The following is a 19,735-nucleotide window of genomic DNA, read 5'->3' as shown; positions in this document are numbered from 1 at the left end:
CTCAAAACAACTCCTATTATAGTACTACTTGCATCATGATCTACTTGAAACAACTTATTAAAATATAGAAGTGATAAAACAAGTTGTCTATAAATTTATCACATAGTCCTCTAAAACTCCTTTCTATTTGCTCTTGTTGTTTCAGTCAAGGGTCCATAAACATTACTAAAATTCTTGATTTTTTTTTTGTAAAATCTAGCCAAACCATGAAAAGATCTCTCCCCACCAGTGCTCTTTGGAGTAGGACATTCAAGGATAGCCTTCACTTTCTATATGTCCATTTTTATACCCTCTATCAAAACTACAAATCCTAGAAATACAAACTCCTTCACAAAACTCTACTTCTTCAAATTAATCAACAATTTCTCTTTCCTTAACTTCTCAAACACCCTATGAATATGCATTATATGCTCCTCCAATTTTTTAACTAAAGATCAAAATATCATCTAGGATAACAATGAAAAAACTTACCCAAAGATTCTTTTAGTACCTCATTCATGAACTAGATGAAAGTGCTCAATGCATTGGTTACCTCAAATGACATAACCACTCATACAATCCCTCTTTTGTCTTGAAAGAAATATTCCATTAATCTCCTTCTCTAATTTGAATGTGGTGTTATTTACTCTTTAAATCAATCTTCACGAAATACATAGCTCCACTCAAATGGTCCATAATATCATTCATCCTTGGTAAGGGAAATCTACACTTGATTGTGATTTTAGTGATAGTCCTAAAATCTATGCACATCCTCCATCCTCCATTCTTCTCTTTTGCTAATATTAATATTAAAACACATAGAATCAGACTCTCTCAAATTAACCCCTTCTACAATAACTCATGCAAGTGCATGTTCAACTCCTCACCTTCTATTGGTGTCATTATATGTGCTACCTTATTTGGAAAATTGGCTCTTGGATCAAGTCCATCTAATGATTGATCTTCCTTATTGGTGGTAATCCATCAAGTACATTATCAGACATAATATCGTGAAACTCATTCAATGAATCTACAACTTCTATAGGTTCATCTTCTACTTCTTCTTTACCAACTTTCCAAATTATAGCAAAACACATATGCTCATGCCTCATACCTTCTAAGAACTTCTTTCCATTGCAAAAACATATTCTAGCATCACTGTATAACTTTTTTTCTATGTCCTTCAACAACATTAGCTTATGTCTCACTCCATTCTTTGTAAGGGAATAAGTATTCATAGAAATCACCCACCTATGCTCTGCCATCCATTCCAAGTTGGAAGACCTAGGGAGGAGTATTTTGATCCAACAACTTTGTTGTCACAGTGAGCAGCTCACTTGACTGCTCGACCAACGACGAGTCAGGCATCAATCCACGTCAGGCCCAGTTGTTGACCCTCTCCCTCCTCGACCTATCACCCTATCTATAGAAGGGGTTTCGCCCGCCACTATAGGCAGGTTGGATATAGATAGTTCAAATAGTTGGGTGGGAGGGCTTAATAGTTGTGGGGGTGGCCCCTACTATTCTATGGTAGCTATAGAAAGGGCCCTACTATATAAAGGGAGGCCCAACCCTAGAGGCAGTTGAGAGCACCCCCTCGCCCCCTCTACTATAGTTATAGTCTAGATAGTTCTATCGGACGAGTGCTCTCCTGCTGGCCTATAGATAGTAGGGGCCCTATTGGTCGATCTCATTCACGAAGTGTAGGGAGTGACAGTGAACTAATAGCGGGCAAATTGACCCATTAGGAATCCAGCAAAACCTAGATCAAGGTGCACGTGAGAAAGATACTCCAAAGGCTTCGAGATTGAGGTATCATTAGCCAGAGAAGAGCCTGGCCGACCCATGTGGCTTGCTTGACAAATATCGGTAATGAAGACATTGTCAATCGGTTCGCAAGTGTCATGATAAGTCCCTTGTCCAACTATAGGTTCCGCAAAAACTTCTATAAATTCTAAATGATTGTCGACTACCAGATCTGCTGGTCTGCTATATTCACGCTGCCCACAAGCACAAATACTTAGTGCAGAAGATCATCCCGAAGTACTCGAGAGACTTACACATAGTCAAATTTCCATTGACTACCAAATAGAATAAGACATGCATCCATGGGCATGATATCACATAGTACCTCATCATTGTATCTCTAAATCTTGAACTTTATCAAACACTGTTCATTGACCAAGATCTTGTGGTCATCTTGCACCCATGTAATATCTTATGGATGTGGGGGTTTCTCTCTCTTGAGTTTAACTTTGTGACCATCTCCTCAAACAAGTTTTTTTTAGTTCTCCCACTATCACTAATTACATCAAAATATTTATCCTCACACTTGTACCTAGTACACAAAAATCTGCTCCTTTACTTAGTTTCATTCTCACCACTCAGAAAGACTCTTCTGATAACTATGACTTCTCCTCTTTCAACATCTTCAGAATGTGATGATTCAACATCTTCATCCACATGCCCAACTCTTACCTTGCCTTCAGTTCTCCTTTATGTCCTTCATTGGCATTGAGCACATTCATATGCTCTATGACCTTCTTCTCCATAGTGAAAAAAAATTCCATGAAAGCCTTCTCTTTTATGTCCTTTTCCCCTTCCTTTTCCTCTCTAATCTCTATTATTCTAATAATGGGAATGATTAAAATTATTTTCCCTCTGATTCTAACTTCTACTAGCCTCATCCTTCTTTTTCTAATCTTCATTTTAGCTTGCATAAGATTGTCCATTGGATCTTCCACCATGACCTCTTCTACTTTTCCTTCTCTCAAAATTCTTCTTCAAATTTTTCTCTACTCTTAGGGAAAACTAGTATGCCTCTTCAATATTATTTATTATGACTAAACTTAACTACTCCCGAATACTTGATCTCAACCCATTAAGGTAACATGCAACTTTTTCCTTGTCAGCTTTGACATGACTTGTTTTGATGAGGACTTGATAGAACTTTTTGTTGATCCTATGGCAAGACATTTTGTCAATTAGTAACAAATCACTTAAGATATCTAGGAAGGTCGGCTAATAGTGCAATTGAGCTTTCCATCAGGGATCTAATTTTGGTGTAGCCTAAGCAGATGAAGTTATACTATGTTAATCAGGCTCATAGTATGAATTGAGCTATTTAGTATTTTCAGTGGAAATAGGTTTCATGTGTGAACTAAGTTCATAAAGTTAATCAAGCTCTCTATGTTAACTGAGATAGCTATATTACCCAAGCTCTATAGTGTTACTCAAGCATCTTGCTAACCAAGTTTCAATGTCACCCAAGCTCTCTGTATTGCCTGAGTGATAATAGAACATAAAATGCATTGTATTGCCTCAACATTAAAATTTAAGATGACCTAAAGGTATATTTGGTTTTTATAAAGATATATATATTATGGGAGTTGAGTTGATATAAAGTTATTGCTTGGAGGATATATAAGAAAATAAAAATTCATTTTTCTAAATGGTGAAAGAAGAATAATTATTTTAGAGAAGAAGATAAATTTTATGTTGGGGACACAAAGAAAATATGGAATAAAATATGTAATTAGGATACAAGGTAGTATAAAGAGCAAAGCAGAGACTCATCCATCATAGTTAGGTGATCAAATTATTAAAAGGATCTTATTCAACAAATCAAGTTGCATTGCAAAGATCATCTTGCTGATTCATCCTAATAGGTGCATTAGTCAAATCCTTTAACCAGGTGGACATAACAATCCTATGCTATCTCTTAATAGAGAAGAAACTTCATTATATTGTAAAATCTTTTTGCAAGGTGGACCTAGAGAAGATCACTAGAAGTGATCAATTGTAAGCCTTAATAGGTTAACTTTATTACTGTAGTAGTGAAGCTTGTGGTTATCATCCCCACCCCATTTTTACCTTCTACTTGGAGGGTTTCTGGGTTACCATATCTTTTGTCAAATTGTTTTGGTGTTTATTTCTTTATTGCGTTATGTTGATGCATGGAAAGAGATTACATAATCTAATGTAGTAATCTAAGTAGAAGAAGTTTTATTGGTTCTTGATTTACCCCTAGCTCCCTCTCAATCATTTTCTTATCATTCAATTTCCAAAAATTGGTATTAGAGAAAGGTTCTCCTATTAGAGGCCTAACAACTAGAGAGTAAAGATCTAATGAGATGGACGTGTATAAATTGGAGAGAAAGCTAATGAGAATGAAAAATTGGATCTACATGTGGATATAGAGCAAGTCAGGAAACTCAAGGAGCAACTAACTCATTCTCTAAAAAGAAGGAAGGTATTGGCTATACAAATGAATGACAATCTTGACATAGAAGAAACTATAGAAGACCTATACAAATAAAGAAGCTCAGAGGAAGCATATGTAGCTATGGAAGAGGTACTGGTGTGAAATGGTACTTTACAAGAAGAAATGAGAAAACTAAAAAGAGAACAAGAACGTCACTCAATTAGGTTATGTGAAGTCATGTAGCAAAAGAAAAAAGCTATAAATGATCCAGAAATGATAGATGAAGACAAAACACTACTTGGTACAAGGCTAGAGGAAAAGAGCAATGAAGTTCAACAATTATCTCCAAATCAAGCATACACGATTGATCAACTAGATGATGCAAACCAAGGAATCACCAATATAAGACAAAAAAATGAGAGACTCCAGAATGAGCTAAGAGTTGAAAAGGAACTAAATGAAAGAAGATTATGATAACAAGAAAGTGTGTATCAATTATATGAGCAAAATTTCAATAAAACCAAAGGAACTACTAGCTTAGGATACACCAATCAAGGAGAGTCATCTAAATAAGGAGCACAAAAGAACAAAAGGCCTACATGCAACACTTGTGGAAAACTAGGTCATACTTCAAATGTTCGTTAGAACAATACCATGCAACCTAAGTTCAAAGGTTAGTGCTACTATTGTAACAAGTATGGTCATAAGGAAAATGAATGTAGAACCAAATAAAAGTTTGAAGGGAATTGTTTTACATATCACAAACAAGGTGAGAAATCATTAGAGAGTAAATCAAATCCAAACACTCAACACAATGGAACTAGACAAAGAGAATATATTGGTTGGTATTAAAATACATGGGAAATATGTCATTATTATGGAGAATATGGGCACACTGGTATAAATTGCATAGAAAATCACATCAGAAAAAGAAATATCAATATAAGATGCTATGTATGCAAGAAAATAGGTCACTGGGCAAGAAACTACATGAATAGAGATACAACAAATAATGTTGAAAGAAACAAAGGTAAGTCAAAATTTGAAGAAATTAGAAATCAGAAATGGGTAAAGAAAATAGAGGAAAGCCCAAGGCAAGAAGCTATCATCATCCAATCTAATGAGTTAGATGAAGTATCCACATCCAACTAGGTATTCATGGAGATGATTGGAACTGGGAAATCAAGAACACCTCACAGTAGTTCTAGATGTACAAGAAGAAAGAAATGAAGCACATCAATTGATTGAACATTCCCTATTGGAGAAAATGGCCAAATGGAAGTATGATCCTAATGAGAAAAAAGGACAAGCTCCTAATATCCTATTGAAGGCAATCTCACAGAGGTGACTAATGTTGTTAAAATAGAAAAGTACATCAGAGAGAAAACTCTAAAAAGTGTCATGCTTAACCTCTCCAATGTAGAAATCAAGGAGGTTATGTCAAAACATAAGAGTAGTTAGACTCCTAAATTCAAAGCCTTCCAAATTTTTTCAAACAATATTGAGGATGTTGCGCAATCCACAACAAAGTTGTGAAAAATAGTTTTTGAGGAAGAGGGAAAATTGAAGAAAGATTAAGATCATGAAGTATAGACTTTTGAAGAGTCTGATACACAGATGATGGCAACAATAGTGATTATATCTCTACCCTCCACTTTGAGCCAAGCTATTGCTACATCTAGTGTAGACCAATCATAGAAGAAAGAGCAAAGTCTTCCATCCACCCAAGAAGGAACCAAGTTGAAGACTCAATCTACCTTTGGGATAGCTTTAACTGAGTATAAACCTAAGGATGAAGACAAGGTTGATAAAGAAAGCAAATAAGAACCTTTGAGTTCATCAAGTAGAGAGGAGAAAGATGAGGAGAAAGGAAACGCAATAATTGTCTCTCCCAGAGAAAAAGGTAAAAATTGTTGATGAGATAGATTTAGACACTGATATTGGAAGTCCAAATTGGGATGAATCAAATCTTACTTCTGATAAGATGGATATCCTTAGTGATCTATGGAGAAAAATAGCACAACATATGAAGTTTTGAGCAAAAAGATATAGAGGAAAAGTTCTTGAAGACATCTAGGACATATTTTTGGATGTATTACAAATAGAGGTAAATAATGAGGCCTCTATTATAGAATAATTAGTAGATATTGTACATAAATTCATTAAAGATATAGATGGGTAAGAGAAACTTCTACAAAGAGCAAAAAGAAAGCTTGAGAGTAAAGTTTTGGAAAATATAGCAAAGAAGATTGCTACTTATCAAGTGAAACATTCCACTTTGATAGGAACACTTGAAGATGTTGTAAATAATACTATTTTATTATTCACAAAACTGTGTGATACATCAATTTTCAAAAAAGAAATAAAATATTAAATTGGCAAAAAATGATGAAGATTTGAAGAGTAGTACTAGTTAGTTAGAACTTGACTCAAGCAACAACTCAAATCATCTTGTAAAGGTCATATTTTTGATAGATTTGTAGAATAAGTTATTGAGGGAAGTAGCTAGGATAAGAGAAACTATTACAAATATCCAAAGCATGATACTTTCTCATATGTATGTGATACAAAAGTATTTAGCAAATGCAAAGACACTAATACATGATACCAAATTCTCAATTGTAGACCTCATGATGGAGTTATTAGCTAAACTCTAGATTGAATTGCACACCTTGAAGGTACTACAAGAAAATTGGGATAAAATTATGTCTTTAATTTTGAAAGTGCATAATGATTTCCTCACACATTTTGGTATTACTTTATAAGTATATGTTTTTGGGATTTGTAACAAAAAGGGGGGAAACATGGTATGTATATAATCAAGAAGGAAATACGCATATAAGGAAATATATAGAGCAATGATTCAATTTAGATGTTCAAGTAAAAAAAAATTAATTTTGAAAAATTCAAATTCAGAGAAGTTGTAACCGAGAAACAACATTCCAATTCAAACCAAGTTACATAACAATGCACATGCAAAGGGGGAGTTTGATAGGAAAATTTTGAGTAAGATTTTTTTTTTGATTTTAGACATAACTACTAAGGATAAGTTTTTTTCTCACTAATGCCAAAGGGGGAGATTGTTGACCCTATGGAAAGATATATTGTCAATTAGTAACAAATCACTTAAGCTATCTAGGAAGGTCAGTTAATACTGCAACCTAGCTTTCCATCAATTATCAAATTTTAGTGTAGCCTAAGTAGATGAAGGTATAATGTGTTAATCAAGCTCATAGTATGAACTAAGTTATTCATTATTTTAGTGGAAATAGGTTTCGTGTGTGAACCAAGTTCTCTATGTTAACTGAGCTAGCTATATCACCCAAACTCCACAGTGTTACCCGAGCATCCAGTGCTAACCAAGGTTCAACATCATTCGAGCTCTTTGTATTGACCGAGTGACAACAATAGATCAAATGCACTAAATTTTCCAAGCATTAGTACTTAAGCTAACCTAAAATTATATTTTGCTTTTATGAAGATATATATTATGGAGCCAACTTGATATATAGTTATTTCTTGAAGGATATATAAGAAAAGACAAATTAATTTGTCTAAAAGGTGAAAGAAAAATAATTGTGTAAGAGAAGAAGATATATGTTTATCTTGGAGACAAGAAGCGAATATGGAGTAGAATATGTAATCAAGCTACAAGGCAATATAAAGAGAAAATAAAATACTCATCCATCACAGTTAGGTGGTTAGATTATCAAAAGGATCTTATTCAATAAATCAAGTTTCATTGTAGAGATCATCTTGTTGATTCGTCCTAATAGGTGCATCAGTCAAATTCTTTAACCAGGTGGACCTAACAGTCTTATGCTAAGTCACTTAACAGAGAAGATACTTCATTGTACTATAAAATCCTTTTACAAGGTGGATCTAGTAGTCCTTCATTCTCCTAATAGAGTAGATCACCATAAGTGATTAATTGTAAGCCTTAACACGCCAAATTTATTACTATAATAGTGAAGCTTGTGGGTGTCATCCCCACCCCAGTTTTACCTTCTACTTGGAGGTTTTTGGGTTACTCTTGTATCAAAGTGTTATGGTGTTGATTTATTTATTACTTTATGTTGATATATGGAAGTAGATTAGACAATCTAATGTAGTAATCTAAGTAGAAGTTTCATTGGTTCCTGATTCACTCCCCTAGTCACTTGCTTATCATTCCAATTCCAAAAATCTTTTGTATACTCTTGAACATATCTTCTCACTTGCTTCAACTCCTGCATTTTCTTCAAAAAATCAAGCTCATAATTAACAAGAATAAATTCTTGCTTCAATTTTTTTGGCATATGATATCATCTTGTGATTTTTTCCTTTCCTCTTCTATTTTGCTCCAATTGAATCTCTTGTCACTAGATTTTTGTATGAACCTTTGGTCTAACCTTAACAAATTGACCCTATGAGAATCCTCAATATCTTCATACTCAAAATATTCTTCTAATTCATTGATCTAATCAATCATTTCCTTTAGGTTAAGATTATCCCAAAAGGTGGGAATCTCAATCTTATGTCTTTTCCTAATCTTGGAAATGGCCCTTAAAAGCCTTTCTTCCTCTTTGATCATAACTTTTCCTTCTCCTTCCTGATCAACATTTCCTTATTTTCAAATACATCTCTTACTCCAAGATTCATCCCTCTGTAAATTTCTTCTTGCAATGCTCGTACTTATCTGCAGAGGGATCTAACCTTAGTTATCCCATCTTTGGCTCTTCCAAACATTCCCTTTGTGGCTATATTTTTTACGCTTATCACTAAAACCCTAAACCAAATTCCTAGTGCAAAATGCCTCATAGTTAGCAATTTATCTACACACTTAGCTTGAACCACAATCATATTATAAACTACCTCACACTTAGTGATCTATCTACACATTAAAGAACTCCTACTTAGATACCACTTGATGAAGGGTGCTCTCGTTAATAACAAAAATAGAGAAACATAACCAATTTTTAAGAAAATAGAATGAGCTTCTTATTATCTCCAAAAATATGGAACTAAATTTTTTAGAAATATAACATTCAAAGCCACATGGGCATTTTCCTTATAATATTTTGTAAGAAAAAGCTAAAAACAACCATCTAGAATTACCCTTGATCATCATAAGGGCCTTCCTTATATAAGAAATTTTCCACTACCTAGGAAGGTTCTAGACTTTATCTTAACCCTTGAAGTTGGAAAACCCTAAAATTACTTTATTTTTGATATTTATTACATAAAGTCAGCTCAAAACAATTTCAAATTACAATTTTAGGTAGCCCAACTTTCTGGAGGCCATAACTTCTTAATTGTAGATTGGTTACTATAACCACTTTTAGAAATAAGAGCTCATGTTACACACCATTTGATAGCTCAATCATTTGTAAGCTAGGTGTTGACCTTGATTTAGACTCTCTAAGGCCTTCAAATTGAGCTCAAAGTCTCTTATTTATACCAAAAATCCTCAATAACATCACCAATAAATATGATATGGCAATGGAACTCAACTGACAGGTTGATATATCTAAAATGAACCTCCACCTATGAAATAAAAACTATCTAATTTTGTATAAATAGCATACTAAGAAGAATAAGTCTCCACAAATTACAACTCTACATTGATACAATCCTTATTGAAAAGATAGAAACAAAAATATTTTTAGGTAATGCAAGATTGCCCTTACACCTAGGATGTTCTTGCATCACTTGGTTGATCAGGTGATGGAATAAAAGTGTGAATGAACTTGCATATACTTTTGTAAATCTAAAAATAGAGAACTATAAATATATCCAAATTTTCATTAGTCTATCCAAAAAAATATTTAGATGTGGTGTGACAAGTAAAAAAACTTCTAAAACTAGGCATTCTCAAACCATTAATATAAGTCATTAAATAATCCAATACATGATATTGTTTGAAAACAATCTTTAAAGATGAATTGCATTTTTTTCTTCTCTAATAGTTATCTACTCAAAATGATAGTAATATATTAGTAAATTCAATCATAAGGACATGTTAATTATTCTTGTAATTTCTTCCCATACATACATAAATTCATTATTCTCTAGAAGAATAACAATTAGTTATAATGATTTTTATGTTCAGAATATTTAAAATTCTATTGTAAGAGGTTATGAAAATAAGCATGGCTATTCTTGGTTATTCGTTCTTCACAAGTATTTTCTCTTGAAATAATATCACGATTCTCCTAGCTTCCATTTGTTTTTGCAGAAGTTTGTTTTTATCTCTAATGAGATAATTAATGTCTTCAACCTCTCAATCAAATCACATTGATATATATGAAGTTGTTAAACCATGTCATGAATCCTAAAGGGGAATATTGGCAATTAGTCCAATAATCCACCCCCAACGTTACCCAAGGAGATTTAAACATGTGACCAAGTTTTGATACCACTTGTTAAAAGCTATGGTTTCTATTGCACCAAAAAATCAACTTATCAACCACTATATTTATGGAATACATAGGAGGTTTTTAAAGCATGCCAAAAATCTTGAAGAGGAACATTGGTAGTTAGTCCAACACACTTAGCTTCATAGACCATCATATAACCAATCATAAAATCATCTATGTATTCTTGGTTGTTTTAGGATTCATCCTACATTTTATCTCTAGTCACTAAACACTTGTTTGAATCAATGTCTTATAATTACTACTATATAATATCTTGAGATAATAATTGTGGATAAAGAGAAATGTCAATTTAACTTGACTTCCTATTGAACACCCTTTGACTATAAGTAATTGTTAAATTCACAAGATAGGTAAGGGGGAAGGGGGTGGTTATGAATTACTTGTCCATAGAACTTATACATCCTCTCATGAATCACATCTACTCAAACTCATCTTAATCCTTAATAATAAAATAATATAAACATGTGAAAATAAAGACCCACCATACATAATGAAACACCACATTTACAAGGAAAACCATACTAAGGGAAAATTCATGAAGAAGACTAATTATCAATTATGTAAGCTCTTATTACAAAGATGTTCTTAAGGTGAATTTTACATAGAATATTCATTACAAGAAAAGGATCAATGTCCAAGTAAAGAATAACAAAAGAGAAAATATCCACCACCATCACACCTATGTAATATTATTGAAATATATGTAGATACCTTCTACCAACTAATTTGGGTATCTCGCACATGAAATTCCATATTACATGTCACGACTCTTTTCACTCACTCATATTCAAAAAATACAAAGAGAGATTATCATTTACCAATCTTCATAACACCCACTCCCTTAATAATTCATCCTTTATATATACCATCATCACACTTGAAAAATATTTCAATGTTGGCTAAACATCTTAACCAAACATAATTCAAATAAGATTGATACTTAAGAATTCACACTATGGAAATGAATAACCATTTCTTGACTAAGGAAAAAATATACAACACACATTACTCTTCAATTTATATTCATGACAACTTATTATGTGAAATATTAAATACCTGAGATCACCCAAACCTAGAGTTAACACTATTATACTTCGAAAATACACCTCTAAAGCACAAAAACTTGTTCCATTTGAACTAAATAAATATATAGACATTATATCGTGCAATTCCAAATCCACAAGACTTGAAACCAATAAGCAAAGAAATGCAAAGTATGCATTTTTCATAGAAGATCTACCAAATACTATCACATATTGGTGAACACCAATTCCTTTTAAATATGATATGAAGCACAAAATATTGAGCCAAATACATCTAAATACTGTTTAGCATCATTTTTAAACTGCTTGAATAGATTTGTGATGTAGAAGGAATGTAGAGCATATCTCTCTGCACCACTACAAAAAAAATTAAGAACATATGCAATACCCAATCACTAATGACAATATAAACATATTAACATCAATGAAAACATTAATAACTCATCAATATTCTTATTATTGTCAATCCTATAAGTATCGCCTCCTTTGTGATTGATGGAAATGTAACTTGATTCTAACCCAATAATAACTCTTTTACACCTAGTTATCTTCCTCTTTTAAACATCACTAAAATATTATATATTAAAATAAACTTTATCATTCTACTCAGCTCCCCCTAGAGAATATGAAAAACTCACAAGTTCACTTATCCCCCCCAATAAGGAAGCCTCCACTATTAGTTTAGATTAAAATTTTTACATTGAGCTCATTTGACTAAAGCATAGTTGTAATAATCATGTATAGCCTTGAAATACTCATGTAGGATCATAAAAATTTGCACATGCTACTACTAATTTAGAGCATTTCATGGTCAAGGTGAATTATCTTGCGAGTATTAGACTACTTTACAGATTTTGATGCTAAAAAGAGCTTAAGTTTTTGCATCCATAATACTCTAGGAGCTCATTAAAAAAATTGTGCGTTGTCTTGGTATCCTTTACCATTGATAGCTAGATTTGAATAACAGATTGCATGTCAAGGATGAAGCTTGGGAATGTAGTGTACTGAAGGTGTTAAAGGTTCATGTTCAATAATGTTCCACCCAAGTGATATATTGATTCTAAAAAGTGTGCATCAAATGAGGTAACACCATTCTTCTTTGGAAAGCTGTACATATTGTACCAAACTTTGTGTAGAATAACATAGGAATGACACAACAAGGAAAGACACCTACATAGAGTGACATAATGGGTTGGGACTCACCAATTGATTAGTTGCCTACATTCCTAAACTTACAACTAGTGATTGAGATTTTTAGCCTTACTAAAACGTCTAAGTGATCAGTAACACTCACACACATTGGGAGATTAGGGACTTAAGTGAAATCATAACTCTATGACAAGCTTACAAGTAACCTGGTGGGACTAACAGTTAGAGAAGGGCTAAAAACCATGATAACTGGCAAACAAAAATTTACGAGGACCTTAAAAAGAAATAAAAAATGTAAGAACGACTGATATTGGCTCTAACGAGGGACAAGGACTAGGAGGGCACGAAGAATCCAAAATGACATGGAAACACCTTACTCATTGGGTGACAAGGTCAAAAGAGCACAGATAAAAAAACACAACAAATCTAAGGAACATAGGAAACTATGTACAAAGGAGGGAGGGCATTCGATCAAATAGCTTTCAAATCTCACCCATTATAGGTAAGAGACAAAGGAGTACCATCCAAATATTGTAGTAAGAAGGAGTTATTTCCTAAAACTTTCTTAATTTTGAAAGGACCTCTCTACAAAGAGTCAAACTTCTTATGTAATCCCTTAGGCTTTCTTCTTTTATCCTACAAAAATACCATATCTCCAACTAAGAAATCTTTTCCTAAGACCTTTTAGCAAATATTTTCTTCATAGTCGGCTAATGTCTTTAAAACCTATCCACTACCTTTTCTCTTTTCTATTCCATTTGATTCAAATACATAATCCTCTTTTAAATGCTGGACTAAAATTGTCCGTCTTCAATTGTTCTTTATAGATTCAAAGTTGTGAGTTCCAAAGGAAAAGGAAATATTGCATCTATTCCATACACTAGTTGAAAAGGGTAGATGCCAATATCTTTCTTATAAGAAATTATATCAGCCCATTGTATATCATGAAGTATTTTATACCAATCCCTTTGATTATCATAAACTAATTCTTCACAATATTCACCAAGTTCTTATTACTGGATTCTGTCTGACTATTTCCTTAAGGATAGTAGTTTGACAAACATGGCTCAGGCTGATCTTGTTTTTATAGTAGAGCATAGTAATCTAATTAGAAGAGAAGTAGATATAATTATATCAATCAAATTATTTGGTACCCCAAACCTATACTGTGTTTCAAGAATGTGCATACGCTTTAAGTAGTAGTCATTTTGTAGGGATAATTTCAACCCATTTGGTGAAATAGTCTATAGCAATCAAAATATAGGTATGGCTTATACGTGAGGTAGGATTGATATGGACAGTAAAATATGAACTCCTTCTCTAAAACCATTGATGAAGGGACACACCACCCCTACTAACTCATAATAAAAAACATAACGTTATGGTGATAAAGAGAAGACACCATGCTTTAGAAAACATACATTAATATTTGAAACTCTTTAATAATTTTCCAAGATAAGAAAACTCTAACTTCTTACAGTATGAGAGATCTTCCAAACTTACAACTTGTACACTAAGATCTTAGGCACCAAGAGCTTGCACACTAAGTGTTTACACACCAAGATCTTTCACCTCCAGAGCTTGCATCCAAAGAGCTTCCAACTAACTTTCATACCAAGAGCATCTATTCTAAGAAATTGCACCACAAAAGCTTACTTAAAAATTTTCATATTCCTTGCCTATTTAGACACATACCACATAAGATATTACAAACACAACTAATGTGGTATAAAAGGTAAATGTAACTAGCTTGATACAAATATTAAATGCACACCCAATCACAACTAAGCACTCCCATGTGGGCCAGTCAGAAAATTAGATTGCCTTTGTGGGCCACAACAAATAGTAAATGCATGATGTAAATAATTGCCCAAATCCTTTAAAGGAACTTTCTACAAAATTCTAAAATTCCACTTATTCACCTCGATAAATGAAATGACCTTTTATAGATATATTTTTTCTTTTTAATTTTCTTTCCATTTTTGTCACTTTCTCTCTCAATTTTTTTCATGCTCTCTCTTTATTTATGATTCAAGATTCTCTTGCATCACTAATCCTTTACCTTTCACTAGATTTGTAGGTTTGATTTTTATATTATACTCTTAAAGATTGGTGACCCACGAACCTCTCCTATTACACCCAATACCATGCTGAGTCAAAATGCTCTTCACAACATTGTCAGGAACATACACCACTAAATGTGAGTGCACGATATATATATATATATATATATATATATATATATATATATATATATATATATATATATATATATATATATATATATATACATATATGGCTCTGACTAATGTGTACATTTTTTTTCCAAGGAAGAGTACTTGGGCTCAAAGTTTTTTAGTGGCATGCTCATGAAGGCTATAGGAGCTATATTTACATCACTCTCCTTTTGCAATAAAATAACATAGATGGTATGCTGTAAGGAATAACTATAAATGATAAAATATTTTGAAAATATGGATGGATTAAGGTGGGGACATTAGAGATGAAAGATTTTATTTATTTGAAAGATATTTTTTCCTTTAATTCTCAATAAATTAACATGATTATTTTTCATCACATCTAGAAAGGACCTAGTCAACTCAACATAATTAGGTACAAACCTTTTGAGAAAATTTACCTAGTTTAAAAGCAAGAGTATAACATCTTTATTTGGTGGTAATTTGAGTTGTTTGATGGATTTCACTATTGAAGGATCAATGTAAATTCCTTTTTGGGAAACAATATGACCAAACAATTTTCCTCTGTTATTGCAAAGATATGCTTTTTGAAATTCAAAGAAATCTTCTCATCTCTACACATTTTTAGGACTAACTGAAGATCATGCAAGTGATGAGATTTTTTTTTGGATAATACAATCATATCATCCAAGTATGTATAACTACATTTTTTTCCTTGAGATCTCAAAAAGATAAATTTATTACTCTTTGAAAAAACTACTTTAATATTTATAAGACCACAAGGAACTCTATTGTAGGTAAATAATCCCAATGGATTGGTAAAGGTTGTCTTATGTTGGTCTTTAGGTTCCACTTCAATCTTATTGTATCATGAAAATCCATCCAATACATACATCATTTCAGATTCTGCCACATTTTGCAATATGTGATCCATGACTAGTAGAGGGTGATTGTTCTTTAGAGAAGTTTGATTAAGATTCTTGAAGTGTATGTACATCCTTGTTTCTTTGTTCTTATTTTATATTGGGTCTTTATTGGCTACCCAAGTTGAATGATGAATAAGATAAATTATCTTTGATTTCCTCATCTTGTCATTTTCATTTAAGATAACCTCTACAATTATGGGATTATAATTACATTATTTCTACCTAAATAGGTTAGTCCCTAGTTTCAAATATTGTTTTTGTTGAAAATTTCCATTTCTATACTTCTTTAAATCCTCATAGCTCCAAGTGAATACATCTTGGTATGAGTTCAATAACTAGGCAAATTTAATATTTTCTTCAAGTGAACAACATTCTACTAAGTTTATCAACTTTGGTGCCTTTTTTTATCTCCAATATTAATCTTCTTGTGTCTAGAATCAAACTCGAGATATCTACTTTTTTGCCTCAGGCATTTATCATATCTATTGAAAAGGCTCTCGAGTGATAGCAATCCTCTAGGTGTCTTATTTCTTTTGAGTTGGATTACTTTAACTATCTTTCCCTTTGATAAAGGATCTATTCCACCTTCAAAGGCTTCTATGTTTGTGTCATTTCCCTCAAAAAAAATATTTGCAAATGACTAGCAATTTTGAAGAAATTTGATGATGTTCTAATCATCATTGAAAACTTTTGCACTGATCTACATTGTCAAGAATATTTGGTATATATACTACTTCCACCTAAAACTTATTATTAACAAAATCTGGATGTGGAAATAATAAAGATGTAGAAATAGCCAAGGAATCAACCCTTGCATTCTAACTTCTAGGGATTGACTCAATAACATAAGAATCAACTAATTTGATATAGTCCCAAACTTTATTCCCATAATTCTTGAGTCTATTATTTACATCCTTTTAGCTATTTTACTATCAATTCAACATCTTCTTTAAAGTTATTTTATCTGATTCCCATTTCTCTAACTACCATTAGTTTTAACAATAGGGCCTCATATTTTGCAATATTATACGGATTTAAAAATTCTATCTTACATGAAAAGGAAATTTTGAAACATTAAGGTATATTAGAATTGTTCCATCACTAGATCCAACACTAGCACAACTACCATTAAATTCCATTATCCACACTTCATTTGACACTTTTGGGCTTACTTGTTTGGAACTAGTGATCAGGACAAATGAGGACATGTAGGTGCTTAGGCCCAAATAAACAATTAATATGTTAGCCCTTGGGTCCCTTGATTTGAGTATAGAAAACTTAGATTTAAGCTTGATATTTAGATGACATTTCTTTCCATCTACTGGGATTAATGCATGTGACCAATCCATTATCTCCCACTACTACATTTGGATTGAAATTGTGATAGTAGGCCATCACAATTATGATAGTAAATCATCACTTAATCAACATTAGTCAAAGTTGGCTCCCATCAGACTAGCATCAGACTTTTGCTATTGTAATTTGTGACAAAAGGGTTACCGTCACAATTATGACGTGTAGAGGTGGCATAAATTGGGTTATCGTTCTGGAAAGTGATTAATTTTAACCATAAGCATTGTGACAAAAATCTTTTGAAGACACTGTCACAATTCTAATGTCTGTGCAACAAAAATGCTATGAGTTTGATGACAAGCCATAAAAAATATCCATCGCAATGAGGACAAGCATGTGGCAGGAATATTTTGGGATCGATGACTAGCCATCACAATTGTGATGTTGTACTGTATTAATAATAATAGAAAAAGAAGCAAACTTTTGAATAGCTATGATGCAATCATAGGTTAATATTGAGCTTCACTTGCTTTTGAGAATAGCTTAATATTCTCTACTAATCAGGGCCAACCATGTGAAGGTGGAAGCTCATTTGGCTACTTGCCCCCCCCACCCCCCCTGCCCAACTAATCAGGTCCAACCATGTGAAGGTCAAAGCTCATTTGGCTCCACGCCCCCTCGCTCGCTCTCCCCCCCCACCAATTTTCAATAAATTTGATGATGTTCTAATCATCATTGAAAAATTGCCACTAATCTACGTTGTCAAGAATATCTGGTATATATACTACTTCCACCAAAAACTTATTATTAACAAAATCTAGATGTGGGAGTAATAAAGATGTAGAAATGGCCAAGAAATCAACCCTTTTATTCTAAGTTCTAGGGATTGACTCAATAACATAAGCATCAACTAATTTGATATAGTCCCAAACTTTATTCTTGTAATGCTTGAGTCTATTATTTACATCCTTTTAGCTATTTTACTATCAATTCAACATCTTCTTTAAAGTTTTTTTGTGTGATTCCCATTTCTCTAACTACCATTAGTTTTAACAATAGGGCCTCATATTTTGCAGTATTATATGTATTTAAAAATTCAATCTTACATGAAAAGGAAATTTTGAAACATCAAGGTATATTAGAATTGTTCCATCACTAGATCCAACACTAGCACAACTACCATCAAATTCTATTATCCACACTTCATTTGACACTTTTAGGATTACTTATTTGGAACTAATGATAGGGACAAATGATGACATGTAGGTGCTTAGGCCCAAATCAATAATTAATATATCAGCCCTTGGGTTCCTTGATTTGAGTATAGAAAACTTAGATTTAGGCTTGAGATTTAGATGACATTTCTTTCCATCTACTAGGATTAATGCATGAGACCAATCCATTATCTCACACTACTACATTTGGGCTGAAATTGTGGTAGCAGGCTATCACAATTATGATAGTAAACCATCACTTAAGTGACATTAGTTAAAATTGGCTCCCATCAGACTAGCGTCAAACTTTTGTTATTACAATTTGTGACAAAAATAGTTACCGTCGCAATTGCAGTGTGTAAAGGTGACATAAATTGGGTTAACATTCTAGAAAGTGATTAATTTTAACCATAAGATTTGTGACAAAAATGTTTTGAAGACATTGTCACAATTGTGGTGTCTGTGCTACAGAAATGCTATGGGTATGACGGTAAGCCATGGGAAATATTCGTCGCAATGAGGACATGCATGTGACAAGAATGTTTTGGGATTGACAGGTGTTGGAGTTGAGGAAAGCCAACTCCGAAGATGCCCAAGATCACCTGCATGCAAACTTGTCAAAGAGAAGCCAAGAAGGGAAGAGCATGGAGCAAGGGAAACCCTAAACGGACATGAGAGAAAATTATGCAAACACAATAAGAAATGTATTTACAATATGCAATATGATATTATGAAAATACAATGAGGGAGCCTACTTATAAAGAGCTCATGGAAGCTTGTAGAACAAGCTGGAAGGTGGTAGAAGATAAGTGTGACAACTAGAAGGGAACAAACTCCCGTGTTGTCAATAACTAACCACTACATGCATTAAATACTAAAGTATTAAATAAATGCATGACCTAAGTAAGCTTAAGCAAATAGAATAAATAATTAATAATTAATTATTTACTCTAACACCCCCCCTTAAGTGCAACTTAGGGAAATGCCTTAAGCTCACAAAACTAAGATGAAATGCATAATGGGTCCCGACAATGAGGCCATTTTAGGTACCCAAGTACAATGCAAGAGATGCAACCTCTATAAACAGGGAAAGAGAGAAAACCACATGGGAAAAACCCTCCCCCAAAAAGAGGTAAGAACCTAGTGAAGAACTGAAGAAGTCTCCAACTAGGGAAATTGTCCCCTAAAACAGGAACAAGAAGTGATCATGTAAAAGCAACATCACTGAAGCATGAAGATGCTACAAAATCTGCCAAAATGCTGATTTGAAGAACCTCCATGGAAGAAGAAGGCACAAACCGAGCATGTCT

The sequence above is a fragment of the Cupressus sempervirens genome, chromosome 11 (genome assembly GCF_028749045.1).
Source record: "Cupressus sempervirens isolate cs-2001-9-10 chromosome 11, ASM2874904v1, whole genome shotgun sequence".
NCBI lineage: Eukaryota > Viridiplantae > Streptophyta > Pinopsida > Cupressales > Cupressaceae > Cupressus > Cupressus sempervirens.
Note: the sequence above shows the minus strand (reverse complement) of the source record.